The 8,975-nt window shown below is 33.8% G+C and overlaps 1 long non-coding RNA gene across 1 annotated transcript; it reads left to right on the top strand.

Annotated features, from left to right (window-relative positions):
• LOC128205316 (uncharacterized) lies at nucleotides 1–4,738 on the top strand. Its single transcript, XR_008256214.1, has 3 exons — nucleotides 1–122; nucleotides 3,510–3,565; nucleotides 4,602–4,738. It is a non-coding gene; the product is annotated as an uncharacterized LOC128205316 (long non-coding RNA).
• Nucleotides 4,739–8,975: the final 4,237 nt, after the last annotated feature.

Here is an 8,975-nt window from a genome sequence, read left to right as displayed (position 1 = left end):
CAGATATTGAAAATACAAGTGAAAGTGAAAAAACAGACAACATTGTCAGCATATCTTGAATGTGGTGGTTTGGTGGTGCTTGTAATCATTGCAATCCTTGGAATGTGTTGGTTTCGTAAAAGGTTCGTTACAGTTACAATTATTAAAATGAGCACGCTATTATATCGGTGTATAGTGTGTTATAAAAAGAGAAATTATGATTAATTCAGATGAAAAAACAAAACAATGTATACAGTTTCTTCTGATGTTTTAATCTATGAAATGCCCTGTTTTATCAATCATTTACCAATATGCTATTCAGTGAAATTCAAGATAGCATCGAAGTATCAAGAAATAGCAAAGTAATAATTTGTGTTCTTTCTGTAAGACGAAAAGGTCTACTTTAGAGTGTGAAAAGATACACTTAAAAATAATAGGAAATTTGAAGAAATGAAAAACCTTTGAACTTACTTACCGATAAAATTCTACAAACTCAGATCATGCATGTTTATGGGATAACTTAAAACATTGTTTTCGTTTTAATAAAAATATCGTCAAAGTCAAAAATTGGCAATATTGTTCCATTTTGGTTTGCGAACTTGCAAAATCAAAATTGATTGAGGAGTAAGTAAAATTAATCCACTTAAGTAAAATTCAAATTTATTTAATTTCTTAAGTATTGTCCAGTATAATGTAAATTTACATTTATACGATACGCACCATTTTATTTGATAACCATATTTCATTATTATAACAATGAGAACATTTTATACTTAAGGACATTTTTTGAATTCTGGCAAATGTTGTATAGTGGAGTTTAAATTCACATCTCAACAACTTTTGACATCCCTTCCATCAATCAGTTAAACAATATATATAACAATTAAAGATAATTAATTGTCTTAATCGAATAGGAATTGTAAACATAAATATATATATTTATATAAAGAAACAAAAACAGCAATGTTCAATTTTGCGAGTTCAAACAAATCCTACCCCATCTTATTCAGCTACAGTTGGAAAGTTGGAGAATTGGAGCATTCAACACTATGATATGATTCACATATCAGAAATATTCCATACCATGTGTCCTACAACTATTTTGTTATCGCAATTTCATTTACAACTGCAACGGTAAGTTTGTACATGATATCAAAGAAGTACAAGTAAGTCCGTGTCTTCTCGAATAATGTGTGATTCCTTGCTGATCCCATTCAAAGGCTGTCTCATCAATGTCGTGGGAGACCGGTGTTGTTAAATAGGGAGGAAGGCACACTAGAAAGTTCCACGGCCTCCTGTTACACTTTCTGTGTTGTTAGTGACCGCATATATATCTATTCTAGGAAAAAGTATGTCGAAAGACAAGCCATTTACCGTTCACTGTCGTATAATATGTGGTTCCCCATGATAAACTATTTGTGAACATCAGGGTGGTCTTGCTCTAAATTCAACATATTTTGTAAATATATGGAAGCTGCCTTTTAATGAAGATGTGTTTAAAAGCAGCAAAAAAAATAATTTATCTTTCTCCAAACATTACGATGTTCATCCTGGTCACCAACACAGTCCTAATTAATTGTCTTGGTATGGATATCATCTCAATTTACTGGAACGAAAGTCATGCAGTTCTGTTGTGGGAAAGTCTCTGTTTTTCTACTTTGAGTTCAGCAGCTACTATTTGGAAAGTGTCATTCTTTGTTATATAGTTGGTAGTGATCTCACTTTTTGTATTTTTCATACTGTTCTGATAAATGTCCATGTAAGTCTCTCTCGTTGGTACATAGTAATTATTAAAAATCTGCGTCTTCATCTGTTTTTTTATATTTGACCAGCCTGCGAATCAAATTCCTCTTCCATGATAGTCATGTCAATATTCAAGATTTTTGTAAACAACATAGCATGAAGAGCTGTATCTAAGAAGCAATGTCACCTTAGCGCACGGGAAATAAGTCATACGATCATCATGTACGTTACTGCATTGGGTGTATACACTCTTGCAATAAAGAATCAGATATAATATGCCCGATGCTCCTAGAATAATTTATCTCAGTGTGAAAATACCAAATCTGAGAACTACTTAGTTCAAAGGATCTGACCTTCTGCAATATGAAATATTGAATTGACCTTCTGGAACAGTGACTGATCAAAGGTGATCACACTGGAGTAAGTACATACTTTGATGACTTTAAACAGCCAAAGTGCAGTTTGGTTAATACATGCCTCATCACTTTGGTTCAAGTTTATCATAAGCATGCTATCCCTGTTTTTTCCGGATACTCTTCTTCTGTTTCTTAGAAAAGACAGATAAAACCTGACCAGCTTGGCCTGCTTGTATTCAAAGACCAGATCATTTTTGAAAATAAATCGAAAGTGTAATCTTTTGTCTGTAGTTCATTAACAAATAAGTAAGATTGACTGTAGGTCATGTGTGAAAGAATGTGTGCCAGTAACATACTTAATGCTTATCTTGCCAAGCTCTACAATATTTTACTAGGATTTTTTTTTGGTATTGGCATCTTTACAGCTGATCCAGGGCTTGTACAATCTAAAATGCACATTCATTTGTTTTACCATGACTATCTTATGTGCATGCATTATGGTCACAATTGTCAGCAACAAATTGTAACAGTTGTCCATGAAAAAATATCAAGCAAGTCAGTGTTCAAACCTGCTTCAGCACATGCTTTAAATTGCTGGAGCTTAGCGTACGATGCAGACAATCCCACCTTGTTTAGAAGATCAACCAAGTACCTTGATCCAAACCTATGATGTATTGAACCACTAGGCCTAGCTGTAAGGGGCAAGAAAATTCCTGGGGCGACATGCTTGGATGATAGTCTGACCAATGGAAGCCAACTTGACAGCGTCATCGGACCCATATTCATCATGCGTGTCAGCAATTTTGGAAATTGTTCTTCTCAGACTCACCTTGACTTCATTTTCTTCAAGAGTACCTTTTGGTATATGTTCATCAACATGATCCAGTAATTTGCTTTTCAGATGTCTCATCGAAAATGCTCTTTGTTCCAATGATTTTTACCATGACCTGGACAAGCTCACTAACGTTTAGTATGTTTCCATATGCTCCTGAATGTAAGAAACTACATTTTTGAAACTTTCATTAATGATTTAGGTGATACTTATTGGCACTTTCACAATTTATTGACGGTGATATGCTACGCTGACTAGCATTCTTATCAAACCGTATCGCATATAGTGATTTTCCCTTAACAACCGATATCTCACATTTATGCTTTAATTAGATCCAAAATGACATGCATACAAAATGACGTCACTAACGTGTATTTTATTTTCAGTCTCTTATTCTAACCTGGTAATCTACAGACATGAAGTCCCATCCTGCAAAGCACGCTAGTTTGTTAATAACAATATCAATTCTGCTTTGAATTAGTTTTTTTTCCAAAAGCATCCTACGGTGTCTGATATTTTTTTAATGTACCAAGCCCAGATGTATAAAGCGAACTATATTGACTTCGAGTAAGCAAATGTTGGCTAATGATTCATTTTAGGCGAAGGTCAAACATGGAACATGATGATTTACATACCAACAATTCATTTCATGATGGTGAGTAGTTCAACAACATTTTATCATTTTGATTTATTTGCATTTTAGAATTACCTGTTTTAGCCTACCATCTTCGTGTACACAATTGATTATTGTACAAGGACGTCAAAATCGAACATACACACATTCAATACCTTTATTTTTTAACTTATTCAAGTATTCTATTCGATGAAGGCCAACGACAGTAGCAGTCATTATGGACATATAAATTTTACACAATAACAGCTAAATGGTGATAACAAACTTTATTTCAAATTTAATATTTAACAGTCAAACATGTCGTGATAAATATGCATCAAATATCATGTTTAAATATTTAGCAATAGAAACAAAGAAGTAAAAGAATATATACATTAATGAAAAACAACTTTAAAGAATGGTGTTTTTACACAATTTCTGTTATTTTAGAATTATTTCCTTTATTTTAACGTCTAGTAAGTAAACAGTGCTTAGTTGTCAACAGCAATTTGTGATGTTGTGTTCAGTAAGATAAACATGTTATGGATGCTTAGATTAATATACTACCTACTAGGGCGATATTTGATCCTCAGATTGATCAAGCGCCTCTTTTTTTAACTGTTTATCAATCATATCAAAATGAACGTGTTATCATTTGTACAGTACCTCTTTCTAAACCCAGCTGAGGGCTGTCTATTTTTTTTAATATTAGCAAAAGTCGTCCATTTGTAATACTAGTAGTAAATTTCCCTAACGATATACATCCACAATTATCGGGGTGTATGTGCTCCGCCTTTTTGTAAAACAGTTGTATAATAATTCGTTAATACTTATAAACATTTCTGGAATTAAAAAAATGATTTACACCGCATTCCACAGTCCAGATTTTTAAACTGCTCTTAACACTTAAGACAATATCACTACATGTATATATTTTATAGAATAAAGATGTCTTCATATGGTACACAGAAATCAATATTCTTTAATACACTATTTTCTTTACAGTGAAAAAATTGACTTATATTGAATTACATGTATACAGATGTACTCGATACTAATGTTTGTTTTAATTTTTTAGCCAACACTTATGACACAGTGGATTCTAATCTTCGTGAGGTTGAACTCAACGATCTGAAGTATGAGACTCTTCAAGTTACAGATGTACATAAGATGCAAAAAACAACTGACTTGTCTACCATCTCTAAACAAGGAAATGAAAACCCGGCATACGTAAGAAACATGTGCATGATACTGCATCCATTTTATAAAATATATTTGAATGTCAGGACAAGAGATACACTTAAAATGATTTCCTTTTTTCGTTCGCCAAATGTCCAGGCTGTCTCAGGAATGTTTTCATGAACTTTGTCATATCTAATTGTGCTTGATATGTAATCGAAAATTCGCTGAAAGCAAATTAGATTTACTTTCATTGTATTCGAAAATACTTGAAAAACGTATATCATATCTCCTTCAAAATGCATCATGTTCATTTTATGTATATATATATATATTTCAAAACGTAATCTTATGCCATAAATGAAGTATTTCTTTGTCAAAAGCTTCATCCATTTTGGACAATATTCTTACATTTTTGCATAGTATGTGTGTGTGTTTGTGTGTGTGTGTGTGTGTGTCCTTGTACTCGCTGACGTGAGAGGACTTAAACTTGACCGCACACCAACACTTCGAGGACTTTTTTTACTTCCGAGGACTTTTGGCATGGTCCTCACAATGTGTTCCATAAATCACTTCAATTCGAGGACTATATGAATTTCATTCATGTTTTAAAATGTCCTCGAAATGTCAGATACCAATCACGCACACACCTTCTATACACAATTTACCGGTTATCACGTGACAAGAAGTGCTTAAAAGTGTATAGATAGACCAATCAGATCGAGACATTAAAAAGTATCTCGACCAATCAGTTTCAGCTAAACCGGTGTTAATATAAATTGTTTCTACGTCCTCATATATGTGATTGTACCAGAATTTGTGTGACATGTCCTCTAATTGTTCTTAATTGTAGAACTGTGTTAAGATTCAATACACACTAACAATATATGTTTGAATAGGACAGGTTTTTTAAAAGGGCATGTGTATTCTGCGGTCGCTGTCCTTTTGAATCCAATTACAAAGAATACGATGCCGTAAACGAAACTGAAACAGTTTTGATCAAGTTCAAGAAAATGTGGCAAATTCTCAGCATAAAGGCAAGTAATTTTAGTGATATTTGTTTAGCCATTTTGTGTTAAAAAAAAGTAGGGTTGGATAGATCATATAAGAAAATAGGTCAGTCTGTCATAGTTTGTGTGGTACGTATCACAGTATTTGGTGAAAAACATGGTATAGTGTGGTATTTTGTTCTTTGCTGTACCCAGCTCTAGTTAGTATAATTCTTTTAAACTCGACTATTGGCAGAATATGGAGAGCTATTAGTCACCCTTGCGTCGGCTTTGCCAGCTTGGTTAAAGTTTTGCATGCAAGGCCTTTTTTAAAAAACATGAACCCTAAAATTTAACACACTTATCCCAGGTCATCACATTACCAAATTGGACAAGTCCCATAACTCTAGATTGGATTTTGAGTGAATTAATCCCCGCTTTTGCACCTAGAAAGTTTGGTTAAAGTTTTGCATGCAAGGCCTTTTCTAAGAAACCATGTATGCTATTGCCCTGAAACTTCACACACTTATCCAAGGTCATCACATTACCTAGTTGGACAAGTTCCATAACTCTAGATAGGATTTGACTGAAGTATTCCCCCTTTTTGGACTTAAAAGTTTTGCATGCAAGGCTTATTCTAAGAAACCATATATGCTATTGCCATTAAACTTCACACACTTATTCGAGGTCATTTCATTATCTAGTTGGACGAGTCCCATAACTCTTGATTGAATTTTGACTGAACTATTCCCCCTTTTTAGCTCACCTCATTATGCTCAGGTGAGGTATTGTGATCAGTCTCGTACGTTGTATGTTCACTTTTTAAAAAAAAATCTTCTCCAAAACTGCTGGTCCAATTTCAAAATAATTGCACAGAAATGATCCTTTGGTGGACCTTTACCAAAGTTGTTCAAAGAATTTTGATATGTTAAAAAAACATGACCTCCAGGGGTGTGGCCAGTTTTCCTTTTACAGCTATATAGATTCAATTTGAATTCTTTCTAGTTTTCAGCCAGTTCTCGCGAAAGAGTAGAGTGTCGTATTTTTAGACACAGGCAACATCTAATACACTCTAATTGTCTCGCGGGACCGAGTACGATGTAAACTATATTCATATGACATGTTTTACAGAACGCGGCGTGGTCTGTGAATTAGTCCTTGTCTTTGTTCTAAAATTAAATGTCTAGTCTAGTCTGTCCAAAAGAAATATCGGAAACAGAATCTATTTCGCATTACGACCAGCGATTCATGGTCAATTGAAACTCCAAATAAAGTTGAGTTCTCTACGTCCACATGAGAGGAATAGAGTATACACTAGATTTTTAATGTCACTCATGGAGACGGTTTCACTTGGAGTTTGACTATGTTGGGATTTTCCGAAAGTAGCCAAAATTTGCTTAATTTCGGATCAATTTATTTGGACTTTTATCTGTAACCATAATAGAGAATAAGAATGCATGATCGCTTTAGTTAAATACAAAATCGACATTGCATAGCCTGCAGAAAACTAAGAATGCATGATCGCTTTAGTTAAAATCAAAATCGACATTGCATAGCCTGCAGAAAACTGAAATAAGGCTTTTTTATAATATAAACATAGTGTTCATAGTATTTAGTACTAATAAGTCTAAGTAAATTAATGAAAAGTGAAACGATGAAATAGTGTGTATGTGTGTAGAAGAAGTTTCAAGGACATGGTTACTTTCATGAAGTTTCAAATTTCAAACAAGCTCTATCACTAATGTCATAAAGAACAGACCAAAAATGAAATGTCTCCAGTTGAACCAATCTGAAAATACTTCACACAGTTTTACACATTATTTGGAACATATTATTCTGAGTAATCATATACAGATGTAGATCCATTTATAATAATGATTTAGATGTCAGCAAGGAATTGTCCTGCCTGAATAAATCATCAGAAGAAGGTGAATCTAATGAGCTAAATTTTCTTTTATAGAAAATTGAGAGCTTGCGAAATTATTTCTGTTTTAGTAACTTGACCTAATTGTCTATTGTTGAAACAGTTCTCTCTTTAACAAGAGAGCCATTTAGAATGAATATATGATAAAAAAAACAATTTTTTGATTCAAAGTATTACATGTATAGAATTCTGGTGTACCGTATATAATCTTACATTATATTTTGGTCTGGTAAAAATTGGTCCGGTCTGGTAAAGCATGCGAGTTTACCAGACCGACTGTCTGGTAAACTCTGAGCTTCATTCGTATAGACTGTTGTTCAAAGAATTTTGATATGTCAAAAAACATGCCCTCCAGGGGCTAGGCCAGTTTTTCTTATATGGCTATAAAGTAAACTTTGAAATCTTCTTCTCTAAAACTGCTGGTCCAATTTCAAAATAATAAGTTCTGCTTGACCTAGGCCAACCAATTTTTATGCCCCCACCACTTAAAGAGGGGGGCATATAGATTTGCCATTGTCCTTCTGTCCGTACGTACGTCTGCCCCGAAAAGTTTGTGTCTCGGATAACTCTAAAGTGTTCATATTACAGACTTGAAACTTCATAGATATATTATTCAGGGTGTGAACTTGTGAACCTGGATATTTTCATCTGCCCAAAATTAATATTTATTGAGTAATGGGCCTTTATTGTGTGAAAATATGGCATTTTTGACAAAGCGGAAGTGGGGGCATCTGTGTCCTATGGACACATTTCTAGTCTACGTAAAAAAAATATTTATCCTTGTTTGTCTGATTACAATGGTTTCACTATACTTAGATCTTTAATATTGACATTACAATCAAGCAAAGAAACTTTTTATGAGTTGTTAGGTATAAATGCCACTATTGTCTACCATGTGTGTTGCACACTTATTCGGGCGCATTTGCCCCGCTTTGCCGAGCTCTTGTTTGATTTAGAAAGTTTGGTTAAAGTTTTTCATGCATGGCCTTTACTCGGAAACTATATATGCTTTACACACTTATCCGATGTCAGCATATTACCAAGTAGGACAAGTCCCATATCTCTTGTACTTTGAATGAACTATTCCCCCTTTGAGTCAAAGTGCCAAAAAGTCGAGCTTGCTGTCTTACGGACAGCTCTTGTTTTGTCATATAATGTATAAAATCATTCAGCACAAATTGTTTGTATGTTTCCAGTCCACTTCATGTGGCATATAGAATTGTCTGCCTGTCCTGTTCGTCTATGAGTCAGGAAATTTGTGTCATGTCTTCAAAAATTATATTGTAACTTTACAACAACCTTGATCTATTATGGACCAAGAATTAATTAAAATGGGCATTTTCCTTTCTATTTAGGTAAT

Source organism: Mya arenaria, chromosome 10, assembly GCF_026914265.1.
Source record: "Mya arenaria isolate MELC-2E11 chromosome 10, ASM2691426v1".
NCBI lineage: Eukaryota > Metazoa > Mollusca > Bivalvia > Myida > Myidae > Mya > Mya arenaria.
Note: the sequence above shows the minus strand (reverse complement) of the source record. Positions and strands in the feature narration are given on the sequence as shown.